This window comes from Ctenopharyngodon idella, chromosome 19 (assembly GCF_019924925.1).
Source record: "Ctenopharyngodon idella isolate HZGC_01 chromosome 19, HZGC01, whole genome shotgun sequence".
Lineage (NCBI taxonomy): Eukaryota > Metazoa > Chordata > Actinopteri > Cypriniformes > Xenocyprididae > Ctenopharyngodon > Ctenopharyngodon idella.
Window position 1 is genome coordinate 7,489,461 of NC_067238.1, and position 13,745 is coordinate 7,503,205.

A 13,745-nucleotide genomic window follows, 5' to 3' on the forward strand; every position below is an offset into this window, starting at 1 on the left:
GCTGCCGCAAATTACACAAGAAGAAGAAGTAGAAGACATTAGGGGGGTTCGCAGACTGGAAGTTCTTTTTTGTTTCGGAGCGGTGTGGCGTTCGGCAACCGAGAGATGTAAGTGAGAAGTAACGCTTGGTTTTTAAAAAATATTGGTCTAAATGATCATTCCATGCTTAATATACTTGTCTAACAGTATTTCGCACACATTAATCGAACTCTGTAATCTGTTCGATGAATTAAATGTTGGGATATGTTCAAAAGTCTTAATTATCGTTTCAAGAGGTCTTAAATTTTGGAATACGAATCGCGATACGACCGATGTGTTTATTAAAAACTTTTTAAAGCTATGATTTAATTAAATGTGAGCTTTCAAGGTTTCAGAGCAGTTTGCAGTCAATGAATAGTTTAATACCACACATTTATTAGGGTGACCACCTGGTTATTGCCTTGTTGCAAGAAATGTGAGTTTGCAGGACACGTGAGGATATATTTGGTACTGTTATACTGCGTAAATATTGATTTACATTAGTTGGAAAGCCTATTTACCATTACGTTAGATGAAAACATCAACATTTTAATCGGCCAATAAGCTTTATTTATTTTAACGGGGCTGCATTCAATTGGCAAATGTTCGATTGACATTTTACAGGACCCTTCAGTCTGCTAAATGTGAACTGCGTAACAGGCTCTTAAGTGGAGGAAAAAAAAATACAAGAAAGAGGAAAAAAAAAAATAGACATAATTTAAATGCATAATTAATACAGAAACTGCTTACTGCTTCCAAATTCGGGACTGTCGCAACACATTTATGGGTCAATGACGTAGCCTATCCATATGGGTTTCAAAGACGTCACTTCCGCTATGCTTGCCGCCATTTTTGTGTCCGACATGGCTAACAGCAGCGCTTTATTGTACTGATGATCATCTTTAGCTTTCGGCGAGCACTCAAATAGCAACACAAAACATTAATAACATTATAATTGTATACACTATTGTAATAAAATGTTGTGAATTATTTGGGCTTAGTTGCTGTGTTTCGGCGTGTTAACGCATCCACAGCAGGAGCTACATTCACGTTACTTAGTTCAAGTTCATGCGTGCATGATTTCGTGCAAATTTAAGTTGTAGTAATATGTTTATCTTGTATAAATATATCTGAATTATTCTATATAGAATGTGTTCTGTTGAGTTAATTAACCTTCTAGCAAAGCGCTTCAGTTTATGGGTCTTCAGCTTCAGCGCGAGCAGCTCAAACAGCAATGATGTTATCTAAATGAGACTATTTGGGGGAAAAATATCGATATTTGGAAAAAACATCTGTTATTGTTTGTGATCCTTATTTTATTACCCCCCCAACTGTGTTTTGTCCTTTAAAACCATTTCTACAGTAGTGCCCACGAGAATAAGATGGATATCTTGTACATATAAACCAGAGAAAGTGTTACCAAAAAATCTATTACTTAACAAAAATATAAATAACATAAAATACCTAAATGCAAACAAGTCATTTGACAACATTATTTAGACAATAAAGAAACAAAATGCATGTTGCCATGGTGGAATAAATAATTGGAAATAAGGAAATGATTTTAATCAAACCATATGTTGATGGTAAAAAAAATGAGAACAATACAAGTGCTAGTTATTACAAATAATGCATTAATGTTTTTAAAAAAGTGTGAAACATTTTTAATATTACAGTAATGGTAAACATCTTTAATGATTGTTTGAAATCTCATCATTGCTGTTAGAGCTGCATATGCACGCTGAAGCTGAAGAGAACGAACAACCATAAACTGAAGCTAGAAGGTTAAATAACTCAACGGAACACATCCTATATAAGATAAAAAAAATATTACAACTATTTGCACAAAATCATGCACGGATGAACTTGAACTAAGTAATGTAGTCAGAATAATGTAGCTGTTGGAACGTTCTTTCCATAACAACACTCCGAAACACAGCAACTAAGTGCAGAGAATTCACGTTTTATTACAATAGTGTATGCAATTATAATGTTATGAATAAGACCGCCCCAATCATAGTTATTATTGTTTTGCGTTGCTTTTTGAGAGCAAGATGATCATCAGTACAATCATCCGTACAATAAAGCTCTGCGGGTTATTAACCTCAACGAAACGCATCCTATATGAGATTAATCAGATATTTATAGGATACAAATTTAATATTACAACTTTTATCTGCACAAAATGACGCAAATGCACAAGTGAAGCTTGAACTAAGTTGTGCTAATCAGAATGTTTAACTCCAGTAGACGCGCTCTTCCCACAACAACGCGCTGAAATGACAACACAGAATTTACAACGTTTTATTACAATAGTGTTCTCATTATGTTATGTAAATGACAGTCCCAGTTATATTACCACAGCAACTATAGAATGACCACAACAAATTAATTCAAGGACTTTACTATAGTATGGTTCAAAAACGCTATAGTATTTACTATAGTACTTTTTTTTTTTTTTTTTTTTTTTTTTTTTTTTTCTCCCCTCTCCACAAACCTGACATGTTTAAAAAAAAAAATATGACTGACTTTAATACGTTTAATTGGATTTAAAAAAAAAAAAAAAAAAAAGTTTTATTAGTATGACGTTTACTTACATTAAGCCACGTTTAGCGTTTTAGAATGTCCTGAAAATGGCGCTCCATTTCAGATCCGTTTTCCACACCGGTATATGCAGATAGTTCAAAACACAGCCAGTGTTCACCATTCTAATTTGTTTTTAACTGTATAGTATAAATTTTAACATCTACCTCCGCTATTTCCCAGCCTCTACTGTAGTGTCGGTGTCCTAAAGTCCCAGAATGCATTGCGTTGCTGACGTCATGTTCCCTGACTCTAAGGATTTTCGAAAGGGCCAATTTTAAAATACAAAAAATATTTATTGCAATTGTTCAAACATTAAGAATGTTGTGTACACATAAATTCATATTAAAATTTTAAATTAAATGATTTTCGTTTGTCTTTTATTACTCACCCTGATGCTGTTCCACACCCGTAAGACCTTCGTTAATCTTCGGAACACAAATTAAGATATTTTTGATGGCTCAGTGAGGCCTGCATAGCCAGCAATGATATTTCCTCTCTCAAGATCCATTAATGTACTAAAAACATATTTAAATCAGTTTATGTGAGTACAGTGGTTCAATATTATAAAGCGACGAGAATATTTTTGGTGCGCCAAAATAACGACTTGTATAGTGATGGCCGATTACAAAACACTGCTTCAGGAAGCTTCGGAGCATTATGAATCAGTGTGTCGATTCATGATTCGGATCACATGTCAAACCGCCAAATTGCTGAAATCACGTGACTTTGGCGCTCCGAACTGCTGATTCGACACGCTATTATATTATATTATTATATGTTCCCCTAAAAGTTCTTTAGAGAGAGGAATTATTTTTCCTATTTTTACCCTGAATAGGATTGAGTGAGCTTTACTTGGCGTTAAACATGTCTGTTTCATACTGGACGCCGGAGGGTGCCCTTGAGCAGATACTCCAAATACTCCAAATATATGCAATATAACAAACGCTGTTCCAGGAAATCCCCGATGGGCATCATGCTATCGCTGTGACTGAATAAAAAGAAACACTTTGATTGATTAAACATGAATAAAATAAACAGACAACTACAACAATACATGGTTTTTCTTCAAGCCTTCTCGGATATTTCCGTAATGATAAAGTATATTTATAATCCAATGCTAATCAAAATGCTATTTCAAACACTCAACTAACGTTATGAAGTGAGTTTGGAGTAAAAACACATTAAATGTTGTCTTTTGTTAGAAAAGTTCATAAAGGCTTCTCATGTTTGGGAAGTTTGTATATCATTGTTTTTGAATTTCTGTTACTTTTGCTATATTTTGACACTTAAAACAATGATTTGGTAATTATCTTGTACCACTGTCCTGTTTTGTGCTAAGAAATAAGTCTCTTGACCGTTCTCTCCCAAGTGGTTCCATTGTTGTCAGCATTAAGTCTGAGAATGATTCAGTGGGCTATATAACACTTTTAATTGTCAAGAAATTACTTCTCTTTAAATGTTTTCAACATACTTACCTGTTGATCAAACATTGCCTTAAACTTGCACCAGAAAATTTCTGTTTTATATAGTAACTTTTAGGAGGGTGTACTCATTTTTGCTACACAACATTTAAACACCTTGATAAGAATCTTATTTTCCTGAATAATTTTGACATGCTTCTTTGGTAATTGATTAAGCAGACTTACTGGAACATATCTCTAAAGAACCCTAACATGTCTTCTAAGTAATTGCTGACTTTCAGAAGTTTCAGAGGGGGTGTACTCATTTATGCTGTGCACTGTAACTCGTAACTCCTGTTTTCTGTCTGTGAACTCCCTCTGTTGTTCTGACTGAAAGGATGATAGTATATTGAGACGGAAGAGATCGCTCAAACCTCCTCAGTTGCATTATTTCGTAAAAAAAAAAAAAAATTAATAGAAATGCTCATTCTCTCTAAAGAAAGGCGATGTAAACATATTTTATCAATAGTTTTCTGAATATGTGAGCCTTTGGACTTAAGCCTTAAAGGGTTAGTTCACCCAAAAATGAAAATTCTGTCATTAATTACTCACCCTCATGTCGTTCCAAACCCGTAAGATCTTCGGAACACAAATTAAGATATTTTTGATGAAATCTGTGAGTACTGTCTCCTTCATAGATTACAATTTAACTAACACTTTCAAGGCCCAGAAACGTACTAAAGACATAGTTAAAATGGTCCACGTGACTACAGTGGTTCAACCTTAATTTTATAAAGCGACAAGAATACTTTACTTTTTGTGCGCAAAAACAAAACAAAATTTTTTCAACTATTCTCTTCTGTCGTTCTCCTATGCTGTTTACGCTTAGCGTTTCCAGGTTCTACATCAGAACGGCGACTCAAGTGTGCGTGCTCGCTTTTTGTGTGAAATAAGGTTTGATTCAGCATGATTGATGTACTCTTCTGACACACAAATAAGTTACTGTACTTTTTTTTTTTTTTTTTTTTTTTTTTTTTTCAATTATTGGTAAGATATCAACGTTGGAGCCTTAACGTTGTTCTACAGAGGCATGTTAAGGGCGAGCTTTAGGGTAGTTCTGCAGGGCTACTGGCCCAACAGTGGAAACACAGCTAGATTTTGGCCTTTAGGTCCGAGGCTGTTGGCTGCGCCCGGCATGTTGTTAGCCCTGCCTCGCACTGGCCCTACAGTGGAAAAGCGCCTATGATGACTTTGGGATACAAGGAGTTTAGGGATTACATTTGTTCTGAGTATGCTTTACCTGCCGACACTGGTGAATGTCTCACCATTTAGAACTTTTTTTTTTTTTTTTTTTTTCTTCCCCCAAGAAAGATTTGAAGAATGTGTTGGAGCTGGTTTTGTTCATGACTGTTAAATATTTCTTTTTTTTCTTTATTTTTCCCCCCACAGCGTGAACTTGTAGATCTGGTCCAGCTGTGGCAGAGAATGCAGAGTCAAGCTTTTTGCGCCGACATTGTTCGGATCATTGATCTGTCTCCAGTTCAGGAGACATTTGCCACGTCTCCAATCAACGTTTGTCTTCAATGCCAGTAATGTCTTTTTTTTTTTTTTTGTTCTGTTTTCATATGAGAAGCGAGACTAGAGTCACATCCTGATATTGGTCATTGTCCTGGTGTGCTATAGTGCTCGCAGAGTAACTCTCTGCTTATTCATTGGCTGCTGCTTTACATTTCCCAGCCAATCACCAGCTCAGAAACATGCTTAATATTGAGGAATTTTTCTGTTTTTGTGCAAAGTTTCTCAGATATGAGTTTTGAAATAGAATTGAACACCAAACCACAGGTGTGGTTCTCTAAGTTTTTAGCAGCAGCCTGTTGCAGTTTTGGCTAGGGGTGGGACAAAATATTGATAGGGCAATATATCGTCGTCCTTCTCTGTGCGATATGAGAATCGATACGCTGGCACCAAATATCGATGTTTTAATTAATAAAATAAGGTGGTCTAAATAGATTTCGCTACTTCAAGGTGGCACTCAACACATGAATGAGGGAAACGTGAACATAAGGAAAAGTTTTTAACAGGATGGTGGACAGCAGTGTGAGTAAAATAATAGGTGCCCCAGCCACGTTTAAGTACAAAGTCTGGACGCACTTAGGCTTTTATACCAAACGTAGACATCTTTGACGTTCTTCACTGAGCGCTTACACAGATGCACACGGGAGCGTTTGAAAGCGGGCATCTAACAGCGGATTCATCTATCAGCGGATATACTGGGGATCCGCTGATAGACGCCTGCTTTCAAATGCTCCTGTGTGAATCTGTAAGCGCCCTGTGAAGAGTGTCAAAGAGTCTGTTTTCACCTGGTCACTTCATGCGAACCTGGACCTAACCTTTTCACTGGCAATTTGTTTTCATAGACCGATATCGTGATGAATCATAGGATTGTGTAGCAATATATCGACTATCGCAGAGCCTTATTGTGAGCCATGTATCGTGATCGTATCGTGAAGGTACCCTATGATTCCCACCCTTAGTTTTGCCTGATTACACTGAAAAATACTGGCTTTTAAGTAATTTTCAAATAATTACAAGAAATAGCAAGTAATTTTTTTTTTTTTTTTTTTTTTTCTCCCCATTACCTTTTGTCATGTCACACCTAGTTAGGACACTTAAGTTTCTACATATTTTCCTGAGCCTTGCTTTGTTTTGTTTTTTGTCCCAACTCTCATTTTTTTTTCTTGGATCAAATAGTTATTTCTTCTACTCATTTAGGATTACATCACTGTTAAAAGTATGCCAAGTACCTTCCCCTTTCTGGCTGTCACTACTGTGCCAAACCATTTCCATAAGGCCTAGTGCCCCACTGTGGGGCACGTGACAAACTTGGATGATGCACGACACTAATAATGGTAGCTCTTGACCATAAACCTCAAGCATGGATTCTAGATCATCCAACTCCTTACAGAAGAGGTGGGTATGTTGACAGACTGAAGGTAGTGCTGCATGTTAATTTCAGTTTTAAGTTAAAGTTGCTTTTAGAAAAAGTTATGTCTAAAGAGCGAGTCTAGAGTCACATCCTGATGTTGCTCATTGTCCTGGTGTGCTATTGTACTCGCATAGTAACTCTCTGCTTATTCGTTGGCTGCTGTTTTCAATTGCCCAGCCAATCACCAGCTCAGATACAAATCCACCAACTTTTTTGAACCTTGTTGCTGCTGTATACTAGTTTACTGGTTGACCAAGTGTAATGTATTTTTTGCCTCTCTCAACCTCCTTCAGATGCTGGTGAATGCGGTCATTAATAGCATCCTCCGTATCAGTCAGGAGGCAGGCTGTAGATGTGTCTTCCCTTTGCAGAATCAACCAGGTATAAACAACTATTACATAGAAATGGAGTACCTTTTCACTTTGAAAAAGATGGAATTCTGATCAAAGTAGCGCAGGGATGTGCCTAGGTAGATTATAGGTAGAGAGTGAATTTAAATATGTAGGCGTTGTTGTTTTGCAGTTCTGTTCCAGTGTTATGCCACTCTGAATTACACAGACCTCTGAGGCAATCTGATATATGAAGGAAGCTGTTTTCTGGAACATTGGGTGTGCGGAGTGTCTGGCCCATGAGCTCATCAGTGCCACCAAGGTGAATTTTGTTTTATAGAAATCCTGATCAAGGTAACGCAGGGATGTGCCTAGACCAGGGGTTCCCAAACTTTTCCATTCCAGGACCCACATAGACAAGTACAATCTGTCTCAAGACCCACCAAAATATTTAAGGTTATAAAATAATTTACATTACTGTAAGCTTAATGTTAATCAAATGTTTTACATGACAGAAATCGAGTATTTCATAATTTTTTATAGTACAACTGTAAAATTTAAATACTAATATTTACATTTTATTTACTTCATTTACAGGTGGTAAAGAGTACAGTTGCAAGAAAAAGTATGTGAACCACTTGCAGAATCTGTGAAAATGTGAATTTTAACAAAATAAAAGATCATACAAAATGCATATCTTTATTTAGTACTGTCCTGAGTAAGATATTTTACATGTTTATATTTAGCTGACAAGAAAAAAAAAAATAGCTGAATTTCTTAATGTTCAAAAGTTTGAACGATTTATCTTTAATACTGTGTGTGGTTACCTGGATGATCTATGACTCTTGTTTTTGTTTTGTGATGGTTGTTCTTGAGTCCCTTGTTTGTCCCCAGGTCCTGCAGTTTCAGTTTTTCCAAGATCTTTTGCATACTTGAACCCTTTCCAGCAGTGACTGTATGATTTTGAGATCCATCTTTTTACACTGAGGACAATTGAGGGACTCAAACACAACTTAAAGGTTCAAACATTCACTGATGCTCCAGAAGGGGAAACAATGCATTAAGAGCCGGGGGGTGAAAACTTTTTGAATTTTGAAGATCAAGGTAAATTGTACTTTGTTTTCTGGGAAACATGCAGGTATCTTCTGTTGATTCCGAAGGGCAGTACTAAATTAAAAAAATTATATTTAAACAAAATAAGAAAAATTTGGACATCTTCATCCTGTTAAAGTTTTCACTCCCCGACTCTTAATGCATCGTGTTTCCTTCTGAAGCATCAGTGAATGCTCAAACCTTTTTTTAATTGTTGTGTTTGAGTCCCTTAATTGTCCACCGTGTGAAAAGATGAATCTAAAAAAAAAATCATACAGTCACTGCTGGAAAGGGTTCAAATATGCAAAAAATGCTTAAACTGAAGAATTTGCAGGACCTGGAGTATTTTTCAGAGGAATATTGGGCAGTTTAACTGCTCAGAACAAACAAGGGACTCAAGAACAACCATCACAAAACATTCCTGTAACTTGTCCATAACTTTAAACACATTCACTCCGGTCCAGATATGAACCGTAATTCATGCTGCGAGTGTTAAACTCATCGCGGTGTTTAGTGCAGAAAACTCCCTCATGCTTATTCCATGTCTACATGTGAAATGCTTTTTACAGACGGTTTCCTTATGTTTTTGGTAGGTAGCCAAATGCACATGAAGGAACAAAAACAATGCACTCTTTGTTTCTGAAAGGCAACAGTGCTAAGTTGAACAGACTACAGAAATGAATGTACAGACCTGAAACGGTCTATTACAAGTTGCACCTGCTCTTTAAAACGCACCGTGTATTTATATAATTAAATCACAGCCTTTGCGACTCAAAAAAAAAAAAAAACTCTCAAAGCAATATCACTATTTCTATTTAATGTTGGTATATCATGCAGCCCTAGACTAAACTGTTCATGTTTCATTCTCTGAAACACAAATTTGGCTGCAGCCAGGTGAATTTGGGCGACCCACCTTTCCCAATCTACGACCCACAGTTTGAAAACCCCTGGCCTAGACTACACAGTTACAATGTAGTTTTAAGAAAATGAATTGCTTGTCTTCAGCTGATTGTAATTTTGTATGTTTGCGATCATACTATGTTTTGATGCAAAGCGAGACTAGAGTCACATCCTGATATTGATTGTTGTCCTGGTGTGCTATAGTACTCGCAGAGTAACTCTCTGCTTATTCATTGGCTGCGGCTTTGTATTGCCCTGCCAATCACCAGCTCAGAAACATGTCATCAGCTTGTGTTTGACATTTTTAGATTATATGGCATCAGATGATGTATAACCTTCCCCAAGAAAGATTTGAAGAATGTGTTGGAGCTGGTTTTGTTCATGTCTTTGTTAAATATTTTTTTTTTTTTTTTTTTTTTTTTTCTGTTTTTCCCAACAGCATGAACTAGTAGATCTGCTCCAGTTGTGGCAGAGAACGCCGAGATCAAGCTTTTTGCACCGACATTGTTCGGATCATTGATCTGTCTCCAGTTCAGGAGACAATTGCCATGTCTCCACTCAACGTTTGTCTTCAATGCCAGTAATGTCTTTTTTCTTTTTTTTGTTTTTTTTTTTTTGTTCTGTTTTCATATGAGAAGCGAGACTAGAGTCACATCCTGATATTGGTCATTGTCCTGGTGTGCTATAGTGCTCGCAGAGTAACTCTCTGCTTATTCATTGGCTGCTGCTTTACATTGCCCAGCCAATCACCAGCTCAGAAACATGCTTAATATTGAGGCATTTTTCTGTTTTTGTACAAAAGTTTCTCAGATATGAATTTTGAAATGGAATTGAACACCTAACCACAGGTGTGGTTCTCTAAGTTTTTAGCAGCAGCCTGCTGCAGTTTTGGCTAGGGGTGGGACAAAATATTGATAGAGCGATATATCGTCGTCCTTCTCTGTGCAATACGAGAATCGATACGCTGGCGCCAAATATCGATGTTTTAATTAATAAAATAAGGTGGTCTAAATGGATTTCGCTACTTCAAGGCGGCACTCAACATATGAATGAGGGAAATGTGAACATAAGTTAACTAGCCTAAGAAAAGGGTTTTTAACAGGATGGTGGACAGCAGTGTGAGTAAAAAACGTGGCTGGGGCACCTATTAAGTACAAAGTCTGGACGCACTTAGGCTTTTATACCAAACGTAGACATCTTTGACGTTCGTCACTGAGCGCTTACACAGATACACACGGGAGCGTTTGAAAGCGGGCATCTAACAGCGGATTCATCTATCAGCGGATATACTGGGGATCCGCTGATAGACACCTGCTTTCAAATGCTCCTGTGTGAATCTGTAAGCGCTCTGTGAAGAGCGTCAAAGAGTCTGTTTTCACCTGGTCACTTCATGCGAACCTGCACCTAACCTTTTCACTGGCAATTTGTTTTCATAGACCAATATCGTGATGAATCATTATAGGATTGTCTAGCAATATATCGACTATTGCAGAGCCTTATTGTGAGCCATGTATTGTGATCGTATCGTGAAGGTACCCTATGATTCCCACCCTTAGTTTCGCCTGATTACACTGAAAAATACTGGCTGTTAAGTAATTCTCAAATAATTACAAGAAATAGCAAGTAATTTTTTTTTTTTTTTTTTTTTTTTTTTTGTTTAAACCTTTTGTCATGTCACACCTAGTTAGGACACTTAAGTTTCTACATTTTCCTGAGCCTTGCTTTGTTTTTTTGTTGTCCCAACTCTCATTTTTTTTTCTTGGATCAAATAGTTATTTCTTCTACTCATTTAGGATTACATCACTGTTAAAAGTATGCCAAGTACCTTCCCCTTTCTGGCTGTCACTACTCTGCCAAACCATTTCCATAAGGCCTAGTGCTCCACTGTGGGGCACGTGACAGACTTGGCGGCTGCACGACACTAATAATGGTAGCGCTTGACCATAAACCTCAAGGATGGATTCTAGATCATCCAAATTCTTATAGAAGAGGTGGGTATGTTGACAGACTGAAGGTAGTGCTGCATGTTAATTTCAGTTTTAAGTTAAAGTTGCTTTTAGAAAAAGTTATGTCTAAAGAGCGAGTCTAGAGTCACATCCTGATGTTGCTCATTGTCCTGGTGTGCTATTGTACTCGCATAGTAACTCTCTGCTTATTCGTTGGCTGCTGTTTTCAATTGCCCAGCCAATCACCAGCTCAGATACAAATCCACCAACTTTTTTTGAACCTTGTTGCTGCTGTGTACTAGTTTACTGGTTGATCAAGTGTAATGTCTTTTTGCCTCTCTCAACCTCCTGCAGATGCTGGTGAATGCGGTCATTAAAAGCATCCTCCGTATTGGTCAGGAGGCAGGCTGTGGATGTGTCTTCCCTTTACAGAATCAACCAGGTATAAACAACTATTACGTAGAAATGGAGTACCTTTTCACTTTGAAAAAGAGTACAGAAATACAGGGAATTCTCATTGTTTAATTCTGTAATCAGTATCAGGTGGTTCGATGCTAAATGAAAGAACAATGCAGTCATTAAAGCGAAACTAATAAAATGTGATTATAGGTAGAGAGTGAATTTAAATATGTAGCCGTTGTTTTGCAGTTCTATTCCAGTGTTATGCCACTCTGAATTTTACAGAACCCTGAGGCAATCTGATATGAAGGAAGCTGTTTTCTAGAACATTGGTTGTGCAGAGTGTCTGGCCCATGAGCTCATCAGTGCTGCCAAGGTGAATTTTGTTTTTACAGAAATCCTGATCAAGGCAACGCAGGGATGTGCCTAGACCAGGGGTTCCCAAACTTTTCCATTCCAGCACCCACATAGACAATCTGTCTTGAGACCACCGAAATATTTAAGATTATAAAAAAATGTACATTACTGTAAGCTTAACGTTTTACATGACAAATCGATTATTAACTTTTTATAGTAAATATTTTATATATAAATATTTAAACAAAATAAGAAAAATTTGGACCCCTTCATCCTGTTAAAGTTTTCATCCCCCGACTTTTAATGCATCGTGTTTCCTTCTGGAGCATCAAACCTTTTTTAATAGTTGTGTTTGAGTCCCTCAATTGTCCACAGTGTGAAAAGATGGATCTAAAAAACAAATCATAGTCACTGCTGGAAAGGGTTCAAATATGCAAAAAATGCTTAAACTGAAGAATTTGCAAGACCTGGAGGATTTTTCAGAGGAATATTGGGCAGTTTAACCGCTCAGAACAAACAAGGGACTCAAGAACAACCATCACAAAACATAAAAATCGTAGATCATCCAGGTAACCACACACATTATTAAGAACCAGTGGTTCACAAACTTTTGAAGGGGACCATTTTAAGAAATTCAGCTTTTTTTTTTTTTTTTTTTTTTTTTTCCCTTGTTGACTATATATATAAACGTCTTTTATGTAAAATATCTTACTCAGGACAGTACTAAATGGAAAAAAAGATGCATTTTGTATGATGTCTTATTTTTTTAAATTTCACATTTTCACAGATTCTGCAAGTGGTTCACATACTTTTTCTTGCAACTGTATATAAAATGTCCATAACTTTAAACACTTTCACTTCGGTCCAGATATGAACCGTATTCCATGCTGCGAATGTTGTTAAACTCATCGAAGTCTCACAAAGCAATATCACTTTCTATTTAATGTTGGTATATCGTGTAGCCCTAGACTAAACTGTTTGTGTGTCATTCTCTGAAACACAAATTTAGCTGCAGCCAGGTGACTTTGGGCGACCCACCTTTCCCAGTCTACGACCCACAGTTTGAAAACCCCTGGCCTAGACTACAGTTACAATGTAGTTTTAAGAAAATGAATTGCTTGTCTTCAGCTGATTATAAGTTGTGTGTTTGCAATCATACTATGTTTTGATGCAAAGCGAGACTAGAGTCACATCCTGATATTGATTGTTGCCTTGGTGTGCTATAGTACTTGCAGAGTAACTCTCTGCTTATTCATTGGCTGCTGCTTTGTATTGCCCAGCCAATCACCAGCTCAGAAACATATGTCATCAGCTTGTTTGACATTTAGATTTTGGCATCAGATGATGTATAACCTGTTCTGTATTGTCTTAGGGATCATCAAACGCCATCAAGAAAGATGACCTGAGAAAACGTTGTGATGCCCACTTTTTTTTTTTTTTTTTTTTTTCTCTCTCCCCAAATCTGTTGCTTTCACGAAAACAAAATTTGAATAAACTTGATTGTCAATGTGTCATTGTAAATATCAAAAATAATTATTGGTATATCTGAAGAGGAAACGCCCATTTTCAAACCCCGTTGTATGACAAATGTTTATATGCATATATTTTTGTTGTAATTTAGACTGTCCAGGTAAAATAAAAAACACTTCTTACATGATCAAAAAAGAAACTTGGATTATATTAAGTGAATGTAATTCTATATTAAAACCAAATATGTACACTTAAGTTTGTG

General features: G+C 36.7%; 1 long non-coding RNA gene and 6 other non-coding genes across 10 annotated transcripts; all 7 read left to right on the forward strand.

Moving 5' to 3' along the window:
- Positions 1-13,738, forward strand: LOC127501104 (uncharacterized). Of its 4 annotated transcripts, XR_007926501.1 has the most exons (11): positions 1-107; positions 5,454-5,593; positions 6,777-6,974; positions 7,284-7,371; positions 7,513-7,641; positions 7,917-7,944; positions 9,751-9,891; positions 11,105-11,302; positions 11,612-11,699; positions 11,942-12,032; positions 13,386-13,738. It is a non-coding gene; the product is annotated as an uncharacterized LOC127501104 (long non-coding RNA). The 4 variants fall into 4 exon arrangements; XR_007926500.1 differs by lacking the exon at positions 7,917-7,944; XR_007926503.1 differs by lacking the exons at positions 6,777-6,974; positions 7,917-7,944.
- Positions 5,636-5,765, forward strand: LOC127501722 (small nucleolar RNA SNORA3/SNORA45 family). The gene has a single exon (XR_007926702.1). It is a non-coding gene; the product is annotated as a small nucleolar RNA SNORA3/SNORA45 family (small nucleolar RNA).
- LOC127501724 (small nucleolar RNA SNORA3/SNORA45 family) lies at positions 7,062-7,191 on the forward strand. Its single transcript, XR_007926704.1, has one exon. It is a non-coding gene; the product is annotated as a small nucleolar RNA SNORA3/SNORA45 family (small nucleolar RNA).
- LOC127501720 (small nucleolar RNA SNORA3/SNORA45 family) lies at positions 9,464-9,593 on the forward strand. Its single transcript, XR_007926700.1, has one exon. It is a non-coding gene; the product is annotated as a small nucleolar RNA SNORA3/SNORA45 family (small nucleolar RNA).
- LOC127501721 (small nucleolar RNA SNORA3/SNORA45 family) lies at positions 9,948-10,077 on the forward strand. The gene has a single exon (XR_007926701.1). It is a non-coding gene; the product is annotated as a small nucleolar RNA SNORA3/SNORA45 family (small nucleolar RNA).
- On the forward strand, positions 11,390-11,519 carry LOC127501725 (small nucleolar RNA SNORA3/SNORA45 family). The gene has a single exon (XR_007926705.1). It is a non-coding gene; the product is annotated as a small nucleolar RNA SNORA3/SNORA45 family (small nucleolar RNA).
- On the forward strand, positions 13,188-13,317 carry LOC127501723 (small nucleolar RNA SNORA3/SNORA45 family). The gene has a single exon (XR_007926703.1). It is a non-coding gene; the product is annotated as a small nucleolar RNA SNORA3/SNORA45 family (small nucleolar RNA).
- Positions 13,739-13,745: the final 7 nt, after the last annotated feature.